The sequence below is a fragment of the Coenobita brevimanus genome, chromosome 87, assembly GCF_032717465.1.
Source record: "Coenobita brevimanus isolate Jiangsu-jjx chromosome 87, ASM3271746v2, whole genome shotgun sequence".
NCBI classification, from domain to species: domain Eukaryota; kingdom Metazoa; phylum Arthropoda; class Malacostraca; order Decapoda; family Coenobitidae; genus Coenobita; species Coenobita brevimanus.
This window is the reverse complement of record NC_137040.1, coordinates 11,350,224-11,375,496: the sequence shown is the minus strand read 5'-3', so window position 1 is coordinate 11,375,496 and position 25,273 is coordinate 11,350,224. Positions and strand designations below refer to the sequence as shown.

General features: G+C 41.2%; 1 protein-coding gene and 1 non-coding gene across 2 annotated transcripts in view; one reads left to right on the top strand and one right to left on the bottom strand.

Moving 5' to 3' along the window:
- Positions 1-25,273, top strand: part of LOC145411048 (venom dipeptidyl peptidase 4-like) — a 291,505-nt gene that overhangs the window by 44,337 nt on the left and 221,895 nt on the right. The gene's annotated exons all lie outside the window — the stretch shown is intronic.
- Positions 18,474-18,592, bottom strand: LOC145411098 (5S ribosomal RNA). Its single transcript, XR_013899371.1, has one exon. It is a non-coding gene; the product is annotated as a 5S ribosomal RNA (ribosomal RNA).

The following is a 25,273-nucleotide window of genomic DNA, read 5'->3' as shown; positions in this document are numbered from 1 at the left end:
ACTAAGGTCAGGATACGGGGGGGGGGGGATATAAACATACAGTAATGAGTAAGGGGAAAGGAAAAGGAAGACGAAAAAACTTACCTGAAGATGATAATTACGTATATGAAGATGGAGAGGGAGGACAATACGTAAAGGGGGAGGGAAAAGACCAGGGTGGTTTTTAAGACCTGACAAGATAGTATATAGATGGAAGCCTAGAAATCTTAAGGGAAGAACGAGGGAAAGAGGAGCAATGAATGTACTGCAAATGTGAGTGAAAGAAAAATTGCATCAAAGAGAAACTGCGTGGGATATTTCGAAAGTAGAAGAAGGAAAATAGAAATGTGTGAATGAAAATCTGAGGTAAATGGATGATAGGCCAGGACATGGAGGAGAATGTGATGGATGAACAGAGAGAGAGAGAGAGAGAGAGAGAGGTGAGGAGCGGGAGAGAAAATCTAAAGGAGGGAGGAACAAGAAAGTGGAGGGACAGATTAAAAATAAGAGGTGCAGTGAAGAATGATATAAACAAAAAAACAGAGGCGACAGGGGTAGCACGAAAATCAATAAAAAGGAGAGAAGGAGGAAAGGAATGTGAGAGACGAAGAAGAGGAAGAATAAACAGAGGGGGAGGAGGAGGAGGATCTTAATGGTGAAACTGAGGAAGAGGAAAAATATAAATGCTTAATGAAAATTGAGAAGTAAGAACTGTACAAACAAAGTAGAAGAAAAGAACAGAAAATTAAAGAAATCGCAAGGTTAAGGAGTGAGTGAAGATCAAAGACAAAGGTGGAGATGAAACAGAAGAAACGAAGAGAGAGAAAGTGGTTGTGAAATTTAACCTTTTGACTGCGTAGGGCTTCTCTCTGCTGCATAATATAATCTGGAAAGAAAAAGAGAAAACGGAATTCTAGGATTTTGGTAAGATAACTAGGCAGGTTATTTTGATGCCATTGCTGCGTAGGGTTTCGCTCTCCTGCATAAAATCGTCAGAAATTAACCAAATAAAATACCAGAGTTCCATCTTCACAGTGAAAGTTTTCGATAGAATGTTTTAAACCATCTAACGGTATCGAGTTTCTCCCGCTGAATAAGAATCGTCTGAAATTAGTAGAGATAAGATATCCAGCCATGAACACTACAGTGATTTGATGGGGAGTAAAACGATACGGCTGGTAAAGAGAAGCAGAATGAGAGTGATGGAATTGAAGGATAAGAAAGGCGAAAATAATAGTAGTAAAAATTCTGTCAGTGTTTAATATACAGTAGACGGCGAAGTAGGTAGATTATGAAATAGAGAGTGAGACTTAGTAAGGAGAGGAGGAAGAGAAGAATTAAGAAGAAGTAATAGAAAAAGGAGAATGAGAAGAAGGGTAAAAGTAAAAGGTAGGAGAAAAAGGAGGTTAAAGAATAGAAATATCAGTGTAACATGGGGAAGGGGGGAGGGAGAAGAGGGGATGGATAAAAGTAAACAAAAATGGAAAGGAAGGAGGGGAGGAGATGATCAGAGTAAAATTTGTGAAAAGGAGGAAGAAAATAAAAGCATCAGAGACGGCCTAAGAGGAAGAGGAGGAGGAGAAAGAAGAAGAAGAGCAAGAAAGAGAAGAAAGTAGGAACAGGGTGCAGAATCAGAGGAGGAGGAGGAGGAAACAAATGAGAAAATAAAAAAAGGAAGAAACAAAGAGAAAAGAAGGCTCAAATCAAACGTGAGGGAAAAATGAAGGAGAGAAAGGCAGAGTAGTCGAATCTCAAAGCCAACCAGTTTTTGTGGACGAGAGAATCTGTGGAGGATTTATTACTGCGTGTCTAAGATAGTACCGCCATTATTCTCTCTCTCTCTCTCTCTCTCTCTCTCTCTCTCTCTCTCTCGTTTTGTCATTTCGTGTCTGTCTCCATCTCTAGTACATTTATATATATTTTTTTAATTCTGTAACCTGTATTCTCTCGTTTCATCGTTCCTTCATATTCTTTCGTGTCTCCATAATCTTGTAAATTTTTTCCCCTAAGTACTAGTAACCATAGGAGACTCCCAAGCGCCTCATCCGTATCACTGTATCCCTGCGTAATTACACATTAATATTCTCCTATATATATGATTTTCGAAGATTGCCAGTATTAGATATGAATAACACACAAGAGTATTAATCCCTTGAGTCCGATGATGGCTTTTATTGGTTTATTATTCCTTTCTACAATCCTTTTTCTTCCTCTTGTTCTCTCCCTTCTATCTTTCTTTTCTTTTCTCCCTTCCTTCTCTTTCTTCTTTCCTTCTCATTCTTTTCTTCCCTCCCTCCCTTCTACTCTTTCTTTTCTTCTGTCCCTTCCTTCTTCTTATTCTTTTCTCTCCTTTCTCCTCTTTCATTTCTTTCTCTTTCTTTTCTACTCCTCTTTGCTCTTTCCTCCTTGGTTTTTGTGATCACTGCTAGATGGCGTTGAGATCACCTTGGCGATTACGTACTCTCTCTCTCTCTCTCTCTCTCTCTCTCTCTCTCTCTCTCTCTCTCTCTCTCCCTCATTAACACAACGACTATCTTTATTATATATGATGTACTCTGCTTCATGTAAATGATGGTTTTAGCGACCTTTTACGTCAAGAACAGGTTAGCAAAGGTCAGGCCATGAGCTGCCTACTTAACCCCTCACTACCATGAACTATCTAATCCTTCACTACCAGCTCTCTTCTAGGCTGAATAAAGTCGTCTGGCGGTAGTAGGAATAAAGTACAAAAGGAATCATCATTGTTTAAGCTGCTACCTTTAGATCGTAAAGACGAAAGGCGGTACTCTTATCCCTCTCAGTACGATGTGCCCTTCAGATGATTACATCCGTTATTGTTGTAAAGCAGCGTTATCTAAACTGTGGGGTGTGTACTATGGGCTGAGGGAATGTGCAGCCTCATGGTGAAGGATTTAAGAAGTAACTTTAAAACATTTGGAGTTTAGCTGAGAACGACTGATGATAGCTTTTACGTTTATCTCTTGTTTTGTGATGAATGAATTGATCTCTCAGTAGGCATTATTATTATTATTATTATTATTATTATTATTATTATTGTCATCATCATCATCATCATCATTATTTATTTTCTTTTTCAATTCACACATCATTTGATAAAGACTGTATGATAATGCGAGTCTTATTTTAGCAATTCTACAGAGCTCTGGAACATGTGGCTGTCAGCAGATGAGCATCAAAGGTTTTCACTTCAGTTTTGTCACGCTTGGCATATTGGGGTGTATATAATTATTTGTCCTCGCCATTTGTGTGTGTGTGTGTGTGTGTGTGTGTGTGTGTGTGTGTGTGTGTGTGTGTGTGGTTTACGAGTATTCTTTTTCAGCTCATTGATACTAAATATTTAAGTGTTTTCACCGTAATTTTTGCAGAAGTGTAGTTTTATTAAGTGCATTGAACAAAATAGGGGAAGTATTTAAAAACTTCAAACGGAAAACCCAGTCTGAAAACGAAAAAAAAGAAAAAATGGATTACATCTTTTTGTCATCACTGCACACGTGATTATAATAATAATAATAAATAATAACAAATAATAATAATAATGATGATAAAGGGAAGACTGTAAAAATGCTCTTTTTCTTATTACTTACCTCGATCTTGCAAAGGGAATACAGTATTTGTAAGTTAGAGAGTCATCATGATTCAGTGACACTTTTTTTTTTTTTTCCATACCACTAGGTGACTTCAAACAGCTCATGAAGAACGCCACGTATTGAAAGGTTCCATTAACGAAAGTGCCTTACTCCTTTGTTTTGTTCTTACTACTTGTGGACCATTTATTTCGGCTTTAGAAAATGTCTCTGGAATTGAAAGGATTAATGAAGGCCACATCTAACTCCTCGATGTCGAAAAGTTTGCCCTGAGAATATAATCGTATAGAAATGGCAAAAGGTGAAGAAGAGAAAACACGCTAATGGATTGGAGAACTAAACCACTTCACTACAGTGGCATTCTTTATTTTATTCTCATTGACATCCTTTTCATTTCGTTTTCCCTATCTCCAGACGATTATTTCAGCGTTTGAAGGACTTTGTTGGACTTAAGATCTGGATATGGCTTTCATTAACCTTTTCACTTCTTGGGTACTCTTTCTAAGCCGATAAAAATCATGTGACAGAAGCAAAATTAGGTTTTATGATACCTGGTGGAACGGAAAGGGTTAAACAGTTTGACATCACTCTTTACTCGTCCACAAGTAGCATAGTGAGGGTTTGTCGAAGTACAGAGTTATAAACAGTCCCCAGTGACCACTTACATTTTATTCAACTGGCAGTATTACTGGGGCTTAGGCAAAGCTCTGGTAATGCGGGTGTTAAAATTATGACCATGGATGCATTCTGAAGGTGCAGCGCGGGGTGACAGGGCATCAGGAAAACTCTATTACAACTTCAGCCCCGTAACGTAAAGTTTGTGGTTCCCTTCTTTCTTCTTCCGGTGGATTTTTATTCAGATATGGAGTGACGTGCTGAAAGGATGAATGAAGGCTATAAGCATCCTTTCTCAGTACAAACTTCATTTGCAGAAGTGACAACAAACTAAACCTTGTAATTATATTTCACCACCTTTCGCGATCACAACTTGAAAACCGAAAAGCTCTGAGCCGCCTCTTAAGAGACTCAGCAGAAGTCAGCTATTTTTTCAGACTGGAGCGGCCATTAGCACTCTACACGAAATCTCCTTTGTGAAGTAATAGTTTGGTGGTAATAAGAATAGAATGAAAAAATACGTTGCCTTACTGAGAGGGTTAGATTTCCAGAAGCTTTACTTGAGGCTGTTTTTAAGTTCTTGATTAGATGACGCATTCTGTTGGCATACTCTTATTCTTGCTGCTACCTCACCATGTGATTCATCTTACGGGAGACTCTTTTGTGGTGAAACTATCTGTAACCACCTGGTTTGGAATGTCGGTCAGGTTAAATAAATCGTCTGGAAGCAGCAAGAATGAAATAAGAAGGTTCTTCCCATGGAAGAGATAATTCGTTAGATAGTTAAGTTCTCTCCTAAATAAAATAATGTAAATTAAATAGCATCCTTTTTCCATGGCTACGAAATTAATTTCATTTTAATATCTCCCTAGCTGCAAGGATATCTCCCAGATAAGCAAAATTTTCTCGTATTAGCATGAATTAAATGCCAAATTCATTCATAACGGTGAAAGGATTCATTATCAAAGTTTCTGATTCAGTGACTGCTAGTTTTTATCACGGCTGAATGAACTTGTGGTGTTCGCTTGAATAAAATGCAAGCAGCAAGATAATGGTAGACACGAAATTTTGTCCTGTAAATGCTTGGTGAGATTCAGGATGATATTGTAGATATTGGCCAAGTAGAATGATAGTGGCCCCTATTCTGAAGTGGCATTAGATTTCGTACCACTTCTTCCTTAGCACTTGGTTTTGTATACTCCACTTTAACATTTTATTGTATGATATTTATATCGTCTTAGAACAAAAATATTTTGCATCAGTAACATACAGTAGGATAATAAGGTGTAGTGAAGAAAATAAATAATTAAGAAAGAGGCGTTACGAAATCCCCAAAGCCGTTTAGAATACGTGTCAGTTGTTAAGTTCGCGGTGGTCAGTGCTCGATGGGGGAGGGGCGGCCTGACCACCAGAGCGTAGGACCGTGTCTCCCACACTTCCCCCCACCCCCTGCTACACTACTTCTGTATCTTCTCTCCCTCCCTCCCCGACCTGCTTTACGTCTCTTTCCCTTCCCTTTGCATCTGACTACGTCTGTATTTCCTCTCCCTCCTTCCCCCATTAATTTTACATCACCCCCTTCTCTCTCACAACTTCTGTAACCATTCCTTCATCCCTCACCTATATTATATCCTCTCTCCCATCCACTGTCTCTTACTTTTACATCCCCTTCCTCCTCCCCTCACCGTGCAACCTACCCCCTGCCAGTGAACCCGGTAGTGCAGTTGAGTTCAGATGTTCCTGGCACAGAGGCTTGAACTATCAAAATGTGTAGATAGAGACGGAATGCTTAAGCAACACCATAGTCTGCCCTCTATTAAGCGGCCTTTGCGGGCGTTTCTTCCTTTTCGGCTAGATATACTCTGATTTACACACACACACACACACACACACACACACACACACACACACACACACACACACACACACACACACACACACACACACACACACACACACACACACACACACACACACACACACACACACACACACACACACACACACACACACACACACACACACACACACACACACACACACACACACACACACACACACACACACAAACACACACACACACACACACACACACACACACACACACACACACACACACACACACACACACACACACACACACACACACACACACACACACACACACACACACACACACGCACACACATTCTAATATCATACTCATTGTGCCAGTTACTGTACCAAGACTTGTAATATCTGAGTTCGATCCCTGGGCCAGTCAGTGAGTAAGTTTCCTTCATGTCCGCGTTCACCCTGAAATACCATCTATAAACATTGTTCTTCTCAACCACCTTCCCATCCCCCTCTGTCCTACCTTCTCCCCCTTCATTCATATCCAGTTCCTTCTCTTCATCGTCAGCGCCTCTCCCTCCCATCTCACCTTCTTTCAAGTGCCACTTTCGTCTTTCCTCTCATTGTCAACATTTACCTTTTCTTTAATTATATTTTCTTTACTGCCAGGCTATTGTATTCAGCATGGGATAGACCTCTGATATTAGTTTTTGTTTGCGAGGCTGGTTCATTTAGCACATTCACACGACGTCAGCACCCACGACACAGAAGCATCGAGCGTGTCCGAGTAACACGTCATAGTCCACAGTAATACCAGCAGTGACTGTCACAGTGGGGAAGCCGCCGCAAACCAGTTAAATGGATCAAAAACATCCCCATTCATACTCGTATTTATGATTAAAGTCAAAGTGTAAGATACCTATATACCTTTGTTCTTGGAGATTTTTACTTTCATGTTGGGAATTATAATATCTTTTTCATCGTCATCATCACCATCATCATTATCATCATCATACAAACATTATTGCCACCATTTTAAGTTGTGTAGGCAAGATCGAGAAAAGAACACGAAAGTGTGATAAAGCGTCATCATAGTATGTAAATGCCATACTGTTTACCCACCTCCCCTTCAGCCCGATTACGTACTTTTTTATTTTACATTTGCTACCTCCTGACGAATTTATTCAGCATATGAGAGACTTTCTGAACTAGAGGTATTAGATGTGTGTCGTCATTAATCCCTCCAGTAACAGAGATATCCTCAGTGCTGAATAAAATCGTGTGGAGGTAGCAAAATTTAAAATACGTCATCGGACTGAAGGGGTTACTGAAATTGTGTTTTGGTAAAACGAACAGTTTGTCTCACTTCTTTCTTAACCCACTCAGTTTTGTGTTCCTGAATTCGCATCTGCACGTGCAGAGATATGTCACCCAGAGTAGTGGACCAATCAACCACCTCACTCCGACGACGCCATTTGCTTTTTATCTTTCCTGCCACCAGACGATTTTATTCAGCTTAGGAGAAACGTGCCAGTGGTAGAGGGAATAATGAAGGCTATATCTAAACCCTCCTGTTCATAAAGTGTATCTTAATATATATAATTAAAATCGTCTGCATGAAGCACGAAAGAAATATACGCCATCTGAGGGGTGAACGTAAAAACATAGAGACCATGTTAGAATCACCATAAAATTACCACAGTGAGCATCTTGTCTGTGGCCCCCTGACAGCGCATGTACAGGCAACACGGGTATATTAATTTACTAGTCACGCTCAGACCTCTGGTAGACACTCACCAAACTGGACATCCTGGTGCAGAGCCAGGCACAAACATTCTCCCAGTATTCCACATCGTCTACTTCATGCTTGGGGCATGTCCATCACTTTCATCCCTGACGCATCATATCAAAGAGAATAATCTGTGAGAAGAGAAACTTAACAAGACTTTCCCTTCTTAGGAATAATAGCTAGAAGAGGAAAGTGAGCTGTAGAAGAGATGAAAAATTTGGCAAACTTTTATGCCGGATTGTACATAGGCTATTTTGTTTTGGGCTGTTGAAGACACATTGATCACAGAAGAGAAGGAAGAAATAGAGAGGGACTGAAGGAGAAAAAGAAGAAAGGAGAAAGATTAGAATGAAAAACCCGAGAAGGGAAACAAGGAAGGAAAAGAAGAAGGAGAATTACAGTATATAAGGAGTCCAAGGAAAGTGAGAATGAAGAGGTGGAGGAAGAAGATAAGGGAAGAAAATAGGCTATATATTCAAGGAATGGAATTTTCTTGAATGGTGAGAGTAGGATGAAAGAGAAGAATGGACTGAAGAAGAGAAGGAATGGAAGGAAAGGGGGAATGAAGAGATGGAGATGAAGGGGGGCGGGGGGAGAAAGAGGGAAAGAAAACCAAATAATGGAATGAAATATTAAAAGGGGGGAAATGGGATACAAAAAGAATGTTGAAGAAGAATATGTATGTAGGGAAGGAAGGGTGAAGGAAGATATGAAAAGGAAATGAAAAAAAAGGGAAGGAGAGAAAGAAGAAAGGTGAATCACGAGATGGAATGATGGACATGAGAAAAAAAATGATCGAAGGATATGGGATATGGAAGAGAAAGATGGAAAGAGGTGATGGAGAAGGAAGGAAGTGGAAGACTATGGAAGGGAAGGAGGGAAGGAAACAGAAGATAAGAGAAGGAAGGAAGCAGAAGATGAGAGAGAAGAATTGAAACAGAAGGCGGGGAAGAAGGAGGGGTATATAAGGAAAGGTGGAAGGGAAAAGAGGAAGAAAGTAAACACGAAAGGAAATAGAAGAGAGGATATGAGAAAAGGAACGGAAGAGGAAAATGGGAAGGGAAAATGTGAAGGAAATTATAGAACGAAGGAAATGTAAGAAAATTATAAGAAAAAAAAATAAGGAATGAAACAGAGGAGAGAAAAGGACTACTAGTACCTGCTTATCTTTAGATTTACTTACGTCACACCGGAAGTACCGCCTCTCTCTCTCTCTCTCTCTCTCTCTCTCTCTCTCTCTCTCTCTCTCTCAGAAATTGTCTGTGTACTATTCTTTGCTTTCTTCTTTTCTGTCTTCATCCCATGACTGGTGTTCTTCCTTCAGTCCTTCCTTCCTCATCCTTCTTCTCTACCCCTTCCACTGTTTTCCCTGTTAACCCTTCCCTCTTTCAACCTGCCCGTCTTCTGCACTTACATTTTCTCTTCCTTTTTCTGCCTTTTCTCCGTCATCTCTAATCTACTGTTCTTCCTTCGTCGTTCATTTTTTTTTTTTTTTTATTTACCCTCCATCTTCTTGCTACTTCATCATGTACTTTCTTTTTCCTCTTTAACTTTCCCCCTTTCATTGTTTCGTTTTTTTTTTTTTTTTCTTATCGCTTATCCTCGTAACTTTCTCGTCCTCTTTTTCCCTTTCTCACTCATCCCCCCTCTTCCACTCTCCCTCCCTCTTCCTTTATATTTTGCTCCGGCCGTTCTTCCTGCTAATCATCTTCTCCTTCCTCCTTTGTTTTGTGTGATATTTTCTATATTTTGTTTAGCTTTTTAATTATATGTATGTGAGACAAAACTGGTATATATGTTTCTTAAATTAATTGATGAGAACACCTCTGAGGCGCCGACTCAGTACTAGGTATGGGTAAATTACTATACTTCCTCATCCTTTTAACTTTAATAACTTAGATAATGTGTAGTTTTTAATTCCATCCTCCCTCCCTCGCCTGCATTGTCTGCTACTCTCCCCTTTCCCTCACCTTCTCCCTCGTCTACCCTCCCCTCTCCCTCACCTTTGTCATCTGTTACTCTCCCCTATCCCTCACCTTCTCCATCTTCTGCTACACTCCCCTCTCCCTCACCTCCTTTCCCTCCCCAGCCGCGTGACTTTCCCTGCCTCCCCTTGATTTCACTGTTCCAGATTCCTACAATACCGCCTTTACCACAACCACCACCACCCTCCCTCATACATGTCACCCTCCAGCATACAGCCCAGTCCACACACACCATCCTCCACCATACACCTCAGTCCATACACATCGCCCTTCACCATACACCTCAGTCCATACACACCACCCTTCACCATACACCCTAGTCCATACACATCACCCTTCACAATGCACCTCAGTCCCAACACACCACCCTTCACCATACACCTCAGTCCATACACACCACCCTTCACCATACATCCCAGTCCATACACACCACCCCCCACCATACACAACAGTCCATACACACCACCCTCCACCATACACCCCAGTCCACACACACCACCCTCCACCGTACACTCCATCCATACATCGCCCCTCCACCATACACCCCAATCCATACTCACCACCCTCCACCATACACCCCAGTCCATACACACCACCCCCCACCATACACCCCAGTCCGTACACACCACCCTCCACCATACACCCCAGTCCATACACACTATCCTTCACAATACACCCCAGTCCATACTCATCACCCTTCACCTTACACCCCATCCATACACATCACCCTCCACCTTACACCCCAATCCATACACGGTACCCTTTATCATACACCCCTATTTCATACACATCACCCTCCACCTTACGCCCCAGTCCATGCACGCCACCCTCCACCATACACGCCACCCTCCACCATACACGCCACCCTCCACCACACACACCACCCTCCACCACACACACCACCCTCCACCACACACACCACCCTCCACCACACACACCACCCTCCACCACACACACCAATCCATACACGCCACCCTCCACCATACACCCAGACCATACACACCACCCTCCACCACACACACCACCCTCCACCATACACACCACCCTCCACCATACACACCAATCCATACACGTCACCCTTCACCATACACGCCATCCTCCACCATACACTCAGTCCATATACACGACCCTCCACCATTCACCCTAATCCACACACTTCACCCGCCACCATACACGCCGCCCTCCACCATACACCTAGTCCATACACACCATCCTCCACCATACACCCAATTCATACACGTCACCCTCCACTTTACATCACAGTCCATATACGCCACCCTCCACCATACACCCTAATCCATACACACCCTAATCTCATAAACCGTCCTACTTCATGCAACACCCATCACTACCCGCCCTTCTAGCCAGATACCAAAATCCTTAAGAAATAAAATGGGTGAGAACTTCGGCTTAGACTTAGTAGCAATAGTTAGAGAAAGAGAATCATGTTAGAAGTAGAGTTTGTCTTTAATTATTGTGCAAATCATGGTTATTCCTAATTGTTGATAGTTGCCATATTTTGGGCTACTGCTGTTTTGATTGGTGTTGAAGTTGATGTTGGTATTTTAGATGATGATGATGATGGTGATGGTGATAATGATGATGACGATGAGTGGGCCTAATATTGCCATCTCTGTATCTTGAATACTGAGCTATTAGCAAGAGATTAACAATAGAATATGGCTCTAGTCACGAAGAGGTGCTTCGGGAAGGATATCGAGCCATAGTACTGCCTTATTCTGTTATTGAAATACGGGAAACAGTTTGCGTATGGACGAAAATCTCCTCGTCGTTAAAGTGAACGAACTTTAGTTGTTGTAAGTGATGCTGGTGGTGGTGGTAGTGGTGGTGGTGTGGTGGTGGAGGCGATAGCGGCTTTTTTTCTTTAAAAAAAAAAAAAAAAAAAAGAAAGAAGAAGGCTCAGCGGCTGCAAAACTTTTCCCCTGGAAAAAAAAAAAAAAAAAAAAAAAAAAAAAAACTAATTTAGAGTCCCGTTCATTTGGAGATGCCTGACGCATTACATTTACAAGACTGGAGGTTATAAGCAGCTGGAGAGACAGGCTGAGGAAAACAGCGTCAGAGATAACCAGTTTTGCTTCATGAAAAATTAATGACGGTGCTTGTTGTGGTGATGGTTGTAAGTGTTGGTGGTGGTAATGGTGGTGTTTGTGACTGATGTTTATTAGATGCTCTTCATGCTGTTGTCAAGATTGTGGTTGTTGTGCTTAGGGTTAGGTGTATAATTGTTGTTGTTACGTGCGTCATATGGGAGTCACGCGTACAGTTAACAAAATAAATACATTAGTATAATGAAGTAGTATTCTTGTAATGGAAGATTGGAAATGAATTAAGTCTTGTTGGAGTCCTTCTGTCTTCCCCCGAGTACAAGATCTTCACAACGCACAAGCCACGCCTTAGTTCAACCACCCTTACACTCAAAACTGTCTTAGCCTGGCACACCCTCGCACTTTCATGCTGTTAGGCGTTGATGACGCGCGACAACCAAGTGATAAAAGGTGCAATCTAAGTACAGTGCTGTACTGACGTACACTGTAGTTGCATAACAGGATGAAAATGGTCAGCTCACACTTACACAGCCTCACCCACACATACAGTAAATCTGTCACATACATGTACGAGTATAACATAACGAAACTTGCTATATTACACAGAAAAATACATTTTCTCACCAGTACTGTTTCATTACAGTAGGTTAACGTGTCACTTATTGCACTAAACATTCTGAAGCATAGACGAAGCATTGGGCCTCAATTTTCTGGCATAAGAAACTTCGTAGCACCTTTTCCTAAGCGATTTACTCTGCATATTACACTTTAATGTCTCTGGCATATATCAGATATGTTACTTTTATCTTTGTAACATCGACGGGAATATTTTAACACAGAAAAGAATATCGGTGTAACTGGCGCTTCAGGTACGGGAGACTATCCTGCTTATATATTTATTATTTTTTTTTATTTATTTTAATGTACAGGTGAGGACATGAACATCGATTTGCCTTCTTGCGATAGATAACAGGAATGTAAGCAGTGACTTTTAATACTCAGTGATGCGATTTTCGGAACCAACAAATTTCCAAGAATAAGCTGTAAGAGTTTTCCATATTGTGCCTCTAATATCTTCCCTCCTTTTAGTTTTGCCGCGATAAAACTCTTACATGATATCCTGAAAAGTGTGATGGGCTCCGGAGATTGCTTCGCTGGGTTTTGAAAGTTATTGTTCACTGTCCCGTTATGTAGCGAAATGAAGTGAATCGATGTTTGTCTGCAACTGTACCCAGCCTACTTTTTTTGTCGTTGTTGTTGATAGTGATCGTTATTCTTTGCTTCTTTTTGTTTCTACGATGTTGTTTAGGAAATCGTAAGTGGGCAATCCTTAACCCATTCACTACGATGATGGCTTCTTTTATCTTAATCATATTGCCACCAGATTATTTTATTTAGCCAAGGGTGAGTATATAAGCAGTGTGAGTGTTAATGAGAGATCAGTCCTGTCTGTTAATTTTCGTACTGTAATCTATTGCTGCACGCCTCTCTAAATGTTCCCTCCCCAAAATGACCGTTTTATTTACCGTTAACCCGTACCCTAACTTGACTCTGAAGTCTTAATTAGCCGAATCCGAACATCTCACATCTAGGAAGCTAACATAACCCTAACAAATTAACAAACCTAGAACTTAATGGAAAGGTGCCAAAATCGACTACGCTTTTTATTACAACCTTGCATCTTATCTGGGCATATGGGCCAAGTGAAAGGCGTTGCTTTTATCCCCAACGTTGCGTTAGCTGGAATAAAATGCTGAGTTGATCCGGCCGTGAGGGAGTTAAGCAAAATGTATTTACTGAGAGAGAGAGAGAGAGAGGGAGAGGGAGAGCGAGCTGTTACACCACTCAGAGATGATGAGCGCCAAAAGAGAAAAAGCCTGGATGACGGGTATAAACGTTGCATAAAAGGGAGTAGCTGTTTCATTGGTGTTTTATTGCCACAGCTATCGCCATTGATGTTTTATGCAAGACTTTGACGGTAGGACTAACTTACAGTCAAGAAAGCCGTTACGCTGTCCTCATTAACTTTCGTAAGTACAGATGGAGTTTTGAAATACACGCTGTTCAGAGTTTTGAAATATATGCTGCTCGGAGTTGTTAAATAGTTGCTGTTCAGAGTTGTGAAATATATGCTGTTCTGTAAGTCATGTTTAATCTTTCATTATTTTAAATTTTGTTTTGCATTAAACTGAAACTGCATCACCCTAACTTTATAGTTTGAGTTGCGTGACGCAGGCAATCCCAGAATATGAGAAACATCCAACAGATCCAGGGTGGTGTTCTAGGAGACATTGGAGGCTTCGTAGCACCTCTTCTTTGGCGATTTATTTTGCATTTTACATTTAAAATTAATCGTTTGAATATCGACGTAGTCATCAATAATATACAAGAGGATATTGAGACGTAGGCTAATGTGGAGATAATCACAAAGGAAGATATGTTGGGTAATCTCCAAAGCCACTTAGAGTACAACCCCCAGTTTGTTGGAGCTAGTGAGTTACATTTTTAACCCATTCATCTTGATTACGTATATTTAGTTCTTTTTCATACTGTTTTCAGACAGTAGTATTTAACTTTGTGTCGAAGGGCTTAATGAAGGCTATATCTAACCCCTTCAGCTCGAAAAGTCTCTTCTGAGCTGAGTGAAATCGTCTGGAGATAGAATGAATAAGCTAAACAGTACAATATCGGATTCAAGGAATTCAGTTTTGTTGCATTTTCTCCTTCATCCTCACTTACTAAGCCCTCAGCACAAGAAGTCATCAGCATGAGACTCTCGTACACAATCTGACGTCCGCAGTGACATCAGTACGATGGCGTCTTTTTGAAAAGCTTACTCATCCTACCTTCAGACAGTTCTGCTCAGAGATTTGTTCGAACTAGAAAAGTTAGATGTAGCTTTTATTTATCCCGTCAGCACGAGAGGCCTATCGTAAGTTGAATAAAACCGTCTGAGGGTAACAAGAGCCAGTTCCTTTAATTGCTGTGAGATCTCATTAGTATGTTCAGGCTAACATAAGACGATTTGTCCTACCACGAAATCCTAGCAGCCAGAGAAATAAAGACGATTTCAGTTAACCTTTTCACTGTTGCGGAATCACCTAGGCATTCCTGTTGGGCTTGCACCAGATAATTTTGTTCAGCTGAAAATAAATCGTCTTAGCCATAATTACTAAATAACCACAAGGCTGCTGCAGATAAGTTTTTCAGGCTAACAGTATACAGTGTTATTCAGCAAAGGGTTGACTCTCCTCATTATTTCATTCCTCTTCATCTGTCTTCCAGGAAACACATTTCTCGTCCTCTTAAGCTTATTTATCTCCTTGCTTCCTTATTCTCTCTCTCTTTTTCCTTCCGCCATCTCCATCACTCTTTTTCTGCTTCACTCTTCTGTTTCCTCAGTACAGTCAGTCATCGCTGTAAATCATAGAAGGTTCGGAGATACCATAACATATCCCATACAACTTTTACTTTGAACTGGGGTGAACTTGTTGAAACTTTATAGGTAGCAATAGTTAATTTGTTAATGGAGAGAGAGAGAGAGAGAGAGAGAGAGAGAGAGAGAGAGAGAGAATGGCTATTGACTGTGCGGGGAAAACTGACTGAAACTTTATAGGTAGCAATAGTTAATTTGTTAAAAATATATATAATTTGGCTATTGACTGTGCGGAGGTCATTAAGGCGTCTATGGATTTACGATTTCAGGAGGGGAAGTTGTGCATCTTATACCTCCCTCTCCCAGAGTAGTTTACCTCAATAGGCGACTTTGGTAAATATTGTGGGCTTAATGACAAAGGTAAATAAAGGCGGCATATAACCAGGATTTTATGTCTCGTTCACCCTTGCTATATTGTACAGTATATCCATCACTCGTGTGCATTTCCTGTCACACACACACACACACACACACACTTTTTTCCGGTAACAAGTTTATAAAGTTCCCTTTCCCTCTCTCCTACACTGGTACGTCTCTTTTTTTTCCCTATCGCTCCTAGTTGTTCTCCCGAGGCGTGTCGACGACAATGGTGAGATAGGGAGATGATGGCTGTGGTGTAATGGTGACTCAGGAACACACGCTACCCTCTTGTGTTCAGCCCACATCATTATGTAGTTGACCACGCTAGTGTCCCTTTAGTATAGGTTAGCGATTTGTCTGTTAAGTGGTTAGTATTAGGGTCTTTAGATTAGGTATTTTTGTTTATAAGTAATATAAGGTTAAAAATAAAAAAAATAATAATTAAGATAAAAATACAAAAAGTAATGAAATAAAAATTATATATATGTACGTGTGCATGAAAGTGTGTCTGTTCATATGCATGGATGTATATATATATATATGTGTGTGTGTGTGTGTGTTAATGTGTATATACATATATATATTTTTGCCTTAATGACGGGCTCCGGCCTCAATGGTCGATAGGCAAAAAAAAAAAAATCCTCATGGCTCAGGATTTTTCTTGCATGTCTGAATCTTCTGTAGCCCCTCTGAGTCCCCTCTCTCTTTTTATGGATATTTCTCTCTGCTCTTCAGTTTTGTTCCGTAAGCTCATGGTTGGTATTGAATCCCATCTTGTCTATTGACCATATTCTCTCTCTCTCTCTCTCTCTCTCTCTCTCTCTCTCTCTCTCTCTGTGGGAAAAAGGGTAAACAGAAAAGTATGATTAATAAGACTTATTTAAACTACCTAGCTACATAAATGCTACAGTAGTAGATATTACAATAGTACTATCTACCTTGCCTGTAAAATTCTTTTCAGTCATTGCACCATTTGCATGGTGGTCTCTCACTTTTTCTTGACAGACGGTGGAAAGAACGTTCTGCTGCCGTATAATAACTATATGCATTTCACTTCTCTGACGAGGGAGTAGGCCTAAGTTCGTTGACTTCATTTTCAGAGTATCGTACAGCCCCCAGATATATTTTTAGGAAAGGCGTCGTAATGAAGGGGTTAAGAAAGACCATATCAAACAGCTCCAGTTCTATATCTTCTAAGCTGAATAAATCATCCGGATATAGCAAAACATAAAATAGTCGTCATTTTACGGAAGGAGTTAAGTCGTATCACCTCGTTCAGACTACAAGGTTTGTGTGATGCGTGTAGCTTAATTTAATGAGGTGGATTCCGTGCCCACACTGGTATTCAGGCCATCCTTGTTAATTTCCCACGTCACCCATCTCACAGTGCACCGTAGCCCTGTGTTTTGGGTTCATTGGTTTATCCTCTCTCTCTCTCTCTCTCTCTCTCTCTCTCTCTCTCTCTCTTCCATACCAGTAAAGAGAAAGCAGAATTACAGCGACATGATTATTCATGTTTTCTATTCGTTTAAATGATAAGATGTAGCATCCCCTGATTGGTGACATTGACAAGAAGATATTTTTTTAATCCCTACTCACTAACGACCCCTCCTCCCACACCACATCACCCAGTGCACAGTAAAGATATACCGTTAAGTTGCCTGTAAAGAGAGGACTATATACAGCCTCTGCAGACTCAAACCATTTCCTTCCGTAACCACCACAACGAGAGCGAATGAAGGCCGGCACAGTATAATTATTTCTGTTGAGTGAGAGGGGACAGTCACCCAGCAGAGGTCTGTCGGCTGAGGATGGTAAACAAACGGTGAAGGAGAGTATGGACTCGAGACGACCTTCCTGAAGTAATGCAAAGTAGACGAAACATTAGTAGAGACTAGTGACATGCTGAATGTACGAACGGATGTGTTATGTTCAGAACTGGTGGATCTTAGGGAACGAACTGTCTAGTCTATGTCCGATGTCGAATACATAACAAGGGCGCCATTTCTTATAATTAGCAGTGCATGATTTTTTTTTTTTTTTTTTTAACTATTTCTGGATCTAACCCTCCCCATTTATAATAGTGGGAATGAGATTAGAATGGTGTTGCTAATGAACAGTAAAGGAGAAGGTTGCATGTATGTATGTATGTATGTATTGTAGTTTTGAGAAGAAATATTGGTGTATTATCACTGACAACATGAAAATGCTTACATGGTGCCTGACTGGAGATTGTGGACAAAGGAAATAACAGAATGACCGGAGAACATCCCAAGTGTGTGTGTGTGTGTGTGTGTGTGTGTGTGTGTGTGTTATAACCTTAGATGGCTGGTTACTAACAAGGTTCGCGTGTGCACCAATCCCCATGTACACACGCAGCCTCACGCTCATGGTCAAATAAACACACACGCAAGCATGGGCTTGTACATGTGCGTGTGTTGATCTAATCATGTGCGTATGTGAAGCTTGGGTGTTTGCCTGTTTAACTTTAATGGTGTTTTTACCCCCCCCCCCCTCTCTCTCTCTCTCTCTCTCTCTCTCACTGAGTTCGTTAAACTAAATAAAATCGTCACGCATTAGCCACAGTAATTATACAAAAAAGAATCCCAAGGATGAAAGGGTTAATAACAGAGTTTATATTTTCAGCCTGAGGTTGCTCGAGACAAAAAAGAAAAAGAAAATAGTGGACTTTCATTCATTCATTGCCAGACGCCATGTATCCCAGACAGGGTGGCCAAGGGCTTAGAGTTAATTGTTTTACAGGGAGGGGCACTAATCCTCCACCAACCCCACTAGACGTAGGGATGCCAACAGCATCTGGTGTTCCCAGGCGGTCACCCATCCAAGTACTAACCAGACCCAACTTTGCTTAACTTCGCTGATCGAACGGGAAGCGGTGTACTCAACGTGGTATGGCCGTTGGCAATAGTGGACTTAATTTGCTAAAAGGAAATTCGTAAGAGAGAGTTAAGGTGAGTGAGCATTCATTCTTCACTCTTACCTAGCGTGCAGTCAGTGAGCGGGAGTCACACTTTCCCTCCTTCACTCTTCTTAGAAGTTTTCACTGTCTGTCTCCCTCTTCGCTATTTTCTCCCTCTTTTTCTCGTTCTCCCTCGTTTTTCTTCCATGTTTGCACCTGTCCCTCTCCGTCCTTCATATTCATTCTTTCCCTCCCTCCCTCCGTCCTTTCCTTCTCCCTTCCTCTTCTCTCTCTCTCTCTCTCTCTCTCTCTCTCTCTCTCTCTCTCTCTCTCTCTCTCTCTCTCTCACTCACTCTTCCTGTCTTCCTTCATATTCACTCTTTCTGTCTCCTTTTTCTCACCTTCCTACGTTCACACTACTTCTCCCCCTGGCATCTTCTCTTTCCGTTTTCATTTACATCCTTCCTCCTCTCCTCTTCCTCCATTTACAGTTCCTTCTCTCCTTCTTCCTTCATTTTCACTCCATCGCCCTCGTCCTAATTGGTTTTATCAGGGAAGCACATACTCTAAACTCGTAATGAGCAAGTAGTGGTGAAATATTGATATTAATTGATTGGTTGACGACAGAGAGAGAGAGAGAGAGAGAATCAGTCTAACGAGCCTTCGTTGTGGGAAGTGAGAATGTTAGCGGTGCAGTATATGGTCAACCACAGATCACCAGACTCCTTGCTCTCATTTCTCCTCTCTCCTTTCTCTTGTTTTTCTGTCTTACCTGTGTCTCTCTCTCTCTTACTTGTTTATCTCTCTTTCTACCTGTATCTCTCACCTTTCCTCCTTGTCTGTTTAGCGATCATTCTGTCCACATGATCTGGCCATCTTTTTACCTTCTGTGTTTCTGTATTTGTATATTATCTCCTTCCTATCCCTTGTCTATCTGTTTCTCTCCGCCTATCAGTCAATCTATCTGCCTGTCCACCTTTCTATTGTATCTATCTTGCCTGTCACTGTCTGAAGCCATATCTCCAGGCGCAGCCCTACCCGTAACAAGTACCGACCTCTTCGCTTTTCTCTTTTATTCTTCCGTCCCAAGCGTATCTTAGTTGTGGGATGTTGTTGATAATGCATTTGTAATTCTGGGCACAGGAGAATTTGAAACTGAACTTATTTTGGATCATAATCTAGATGGCATTGGTGTTTGGTAGCGCCTCTTCCTCAGCGAGTTATTTTCCGTGTCACTGATTAACATTTTCTAATGATATTTATATAGTTTTCAAAGCAATATTGTTGCGTCGGTAACATGCAAGAAGATACTGATGTGTAATGTTCAGACTGAGTCGCTAAGGAAACCAGTTTCCATCACTACCATACAAGAGTATACCGAACCGTAACAAATCGCTAAGGCAGAGACGTTAGAATATAACCCAGATCTGGAGACAATGTAAAGGACCTGTTGAGTGTAGATGAGTGTCATGGACGCACATAAGCAGGCTGATGAGATATTGGCAAACACGGACACACAAAGGCAGCAAAAATTCACCTTCATCCCATCTTCTTTCCTGTGCATTTGACTGAGTATTTGCATCTTTCTCCTCTCCAGTCAGTGCCCCCCTCCCCCTCTTCCTTTCTTCCCTCCGTCCCTCCCTCTTAACCGTATCTCTCCTTCCCTCCCTCGATACTTCACTTTCTCTCTCCCTTTGGAGTCCCTTCCGCTTCTCCCCGTCTCTCCTTCCCTCTTTCCTCCTAATCCTCCTCCTCATGACCACCCTCTCTCCTTACCTCACCTCCCTCGTCACCCCTCCTTTTCTCTCCTTCCCCTCCTTACCCCATACCCCACTTCCCCTTTTTGTCGTCACCAGACATATTTATTCCTCTCCTTCCTCACCCCACACCCCATTTCCTTCCACCTCCCCCCACTTCTTCCCTCCTTTCCTTCCTGCACACCCCACTTCCTCATTCTCTCCTCACCTCGCACCCCCACTTCCTCTCTCCATCCTCACCGCACTTCCTTACCTCTTCTCCAGACTTCCTCGTTCCTCCCTCCTCCGCCCGCCCCCCACACCGCCTGACGCTCCCCCCCATCTGTGTGTATGTGGGCGGTATTGTGGTCATTACTCCGTGAAAGTGGGTCTTATGGCACTTGGTTGGTGTTCTCACTGCTCACGTTAATACTGCCGTGGTAATATTCCCATGGTGTTGATATTCAGTGATTATTATTCCTAGTGTAAATAATCTTAGTGTTAATATGCCTAGTGTTAATACTCCCAGGGTTAATAATATTCCAGGTGTTAGTATTGCGTGTCGATATTCCTGGTGTTTATATTTGTTGGTGTTTAAATTCGCAGTTATTAAAATACCAAGCTCGAGCAGTGCTGATATTCTTTGCTATACTTCTTTCACCTCCACTTGGTCTAGATTTTCGTACTTTTTGCGGCTTATTTCACGTAGCTTATTGGCAGAGAAAGACAATGCTACGGCCTTACGTCTTTTTCATGGCAGTTCTTCGTGACTCGTCCTAGTGTTACTCTCTTGATACAACTCAGCATTCAGGATGGAGAGATGGCAATATTAGTCCAAGAGTATAGCATCCTTGTGGTAATATATTTTTGCTAACTCTGAGACTGATGATGACAGAAAAAAAAAAAAAAAAAAAAAGAGAGAAAGAAAGAAAAAAAAAACTCACCTGACCATAACTGAAATAAAAAACTGTACTAGAGTTTTCCTGATCAAGAGAATGTTGATGGTGTTAGTATTAACACTGGAGCGCCTATGACGCACTGACAGTTGAATAAAAGCGTTTGGCGGTAACCGATATTATAGAGTTGTCCAGACCATTAAGAGGTTCGTGGTGCCAGTATTAACAATTTTGGACACCTGGGGCCCACCTTTAGCTAAGTGAAATTATCTGGCGTTAGCTGAACAAAATATTAATAGTTGTTCCGACCATGAGAGGGTTAATAGTCCTGGTGTTAATATTCATCCTGTTCATATTCTTTCGGTGGGTGTTCATGGCGTTAATATTCGTGGCTAGTTGATATTCTTCGTGTTAATGTTGTTTGTGGCAATATTTGTGGCTTGTTAATATTGTTCGTGTTAATATTGTTGGCGTTAATATTCCAGGCGTGTTGATATTCTTCGTGTTAATATTGTTGTTGTTAATATTCATAATAGTAATATTCTAGTGTAAACATTTTTCGTTTTGTATATATCCTTGCTGTTTATATTATTGGCTGTTAATACTGCTGACTTAATATGATAATCTTTGCCAGTTAATTCTCCTCTTAACATCTTTCATGGTGTTAACTCCTACTTTCTCCCCCAACTGTTTTCTGTATATTTAGTGCCGTTCATAAATGGCCTTGGAGGCATCGTAGCACATTTTTCTCTGCGATTTATTCAGCATTTTACGCGTTTTTATCTTTTGCGTTGTTGAGGCAAACTGTATGTCGGTAACAGAAACACATGACTTAATATGCATAATAAATTGTAAATAGGACAGTGCCACGATGCCTCCTATGCCATTTATAGCTAAGGCCCTTAATTCCTGTTGTGGGTGGCTTCTGAACATATTAACTTCTTCACTGCCTTGACTATTTGTGTGTGTGTGTGTGTGTGTGTGTGTGTGTGTGTGTGTGTGTGTGTGTGTGTGTGTTTTGGAATTATCTCTAGCAGTGAAGGGGTTAATTGAGGCTTTCTCTAACCCTTGCTGTTCAAAACGTCTCCCATAAGCGAAGTAAAATAGTTTAGACATGATAAGAATAAGATGTGAAAAAAAAAAAAAACTTTCGTATGCTAAGTAAATTTTTCTAAAGATAGTAGGAATAAGATAAGCTGTCCTGTGTGAAGTTATTGTATGTTGGTGTCATTTAGTGTCACATTTTCCTACTTGAGACCTCGGGCGTCTCTTTAACACGAGAGAGAGAGAGAGAGAGAGAGAGAGAGAGAGAGAGGAGAAGGAGGGGGAGACGAAAAAGGAAGAAGCTAGTGGTAGAGTGGTAAAGGGAGGGGGAGCTTAAATGGGGGTCTCAGAGGAACATACATGAAACACTTCGCTTACATCAGCAACACATTTCGTCTTCAATCTCTTCAGGAAGATAAAGAAAAACAAGTAAAGCGGGGAAAATACTAGATGTCTCCAGTCTCTTCAGAACGGTAGAAAGAAAAGGAAGGAAAAAAAAGGAAGGAAAAAAGTAAATGTCCGAAAAAAAGAAATAACGATAAGAGATAAAGTCTGTTGAGAATATGTAAAGCAGCCAAAGCTGAGAATACGTAAAGTTGAAAGCAAAGGTGAGAATACGTAAAGCATACAAAGTTGAGACTATGTAAAGCAGGCAAAGATGAGAATATGTAAAGCAGACAAGGTTGAGAATACGTGAAGCAAATTGAGAATACGTAAAGCAGACAAAGCTGAGAATACGTAAAGCAAAGCTGAGAATATGTAAAGCAAAGCTTAGAATACGTAAAGCAGACAAAGCTGAGAATACGTAAAGCAGACAAAGGTTGGAGGTGAGGCGTGTTGTGTGGTCATGACGTAACCTGCATGGCAAATTTTACCGCCAGTCGTGAATTTCAGTGACGGGGAAGTGGAGGGGAACGAGCAGCCGCGTCAGGGAGTCACGGCCGCGTTCTAGTTGGCGAAGATCTCGCAGCAGCACTTCTTTAGCGGTTTATTCTGAAAGTTGCACCTTATTAGTCTCCTGTTTATCTATACCTGTTTAAATATCGACATTGCATCAGTTACACACACACACACACACACACACACACACACACACACACACACACACACACGTCAAGGATGTGCCATATATGGACAGACCTGTCTGTACCGGTGTTATGGTTAACTTTTGGGTTCAGTACGGTAGGTCAGGTTTCAAGGTCACAGGGTAGGGTAAAACTGGTTCATGTACTTTTTTAACAAGACTCGCCATTGACCCCTTAGGCACCAGGACGTGTGTTATTGTCTAGTGCCAGACTTTATTCTTGCGAACGCTATGCAGTTTAATAATGCTTAGGTCAAGCATCTAATAGTAACGGAAAATAATCATTCCTTTATTACCCCTCTGAGTGCCCCGGAGCGTAGCATGGCCGAAGAATAGGTTACCTTCGGTCTGATGTTCTCGATGGTAAAGGAGATTATGTAGCACCTCCTCCTCGGTGACTAAGTTTGTCTATTGATCATTATTATTGTGTATGCAATTTATATTTGCCAAAAATCGGCTTAGTTTGCACCAGTAGCCGACAACAAGATAGTAAGGTGTTAAATGCATAATAAATCGCTAAGGAAGACCTCTTACGAAATATTTTAAGCCAGCCAGAATATGGCCCACATAGTTACAGTAAGCCAAAGGAGACCACCCAAAGTCTCTTGCAGCGCTTAATTGACAGAAAAACCTCCGACCACCTTTTGAATTTGAGCCTGGGCGAATGACCTCGATCGAGGACCATGCCACTCTGGTAGTGAATGTGTTAATGGATTTAAAGAATTTTAGATGTAGTTTGAGATGAGAGATGAGTTAGACTGACAGTGTGCAATTGAGCCTGTACCTTTGACCTTTACACCAACAAAGATTAAACATACTGAGACACTGTAAAGCTGTGATAGAAGAAACAGTACTTGCAACAAAAAATGCAATTGTAAAAGTTCACGCGACGTCCGTTGCTGGACTGAACCTCGGAGGCTCAGTGGTAGCCAAAGTTAGCTTTTCTCTGTGCTGGCGAAGTACGAATGGGAAAGTAATGTCTGTAGTGTGAGTGATGTATTTTAATGATACATGAAGTGTTCATTGCGTGTGTGTTTCAGAGTCTGGTTACGTCATCTATGTGTAACGATAGGGTGTATGCACATGGAATAACGTATTACCAGTATCCTCCTTAAATGTCCGCCACAGTTTGGTGTTAGAAACTCCCTGGAGAAGAAGTAAAATATTTGAACAAGATAGGGGGAAAAAATTTTTAAACATGATGAGACTGCGAAGAAAAATTAATTCGCACCTGCGACAGAAAAAGGATTTTTTTTTTATTTTTTTTAATAAGGACAATCTGGAAAGCTATTGGAACACTATGGAATGATATCAAATAACAGAAAACTGTACTGTACTCCATTTTTTTTTTTACTGAGGCGAAGATGCACTTGACAGGTTGATGATAACTGACTGAATGCAACATGTCCAAAACATATTTACTAACCCAAATTTCCCCCTCAGATATTTGTTGTCAGTTAATAATGCTAGATTATGAAGTAATGTTGCATTCAGGCAATAATCACCAATCTGTCAAGTTCATTTTTGCCTCGATAAAAGAAAACGGAGTATAGTGACAAAAAAACAAAATTGAAACATGTTGAAACATGAAGTGGTGACAAATGAAATGAAGCTGTATCAGCGATTAAAACCTATCTAGGTATATACCGGTATCTACAGCCAGACGCCATTATCCCGCAAGAGGTGGCCGTTTGTCTTTGAGTTAGTTGTTTTACAGGGAGGGGCACTAACCTTCCACCAACCCACTTGTTTATACGAAGGGAACACGTATGAATTGGTTATGTGGTTACCACTCAGCGTTGTAAATGGTTTCCTGGCTCACAGGAAGCCATTTAGCCTGTCATTCAATGTAAAGCCACCTGAAAAGTAAAGAAGAGTAGTAAAAAGTGACAGGAAAGATGGGAGACATAGGAAGAGGAGGGCAG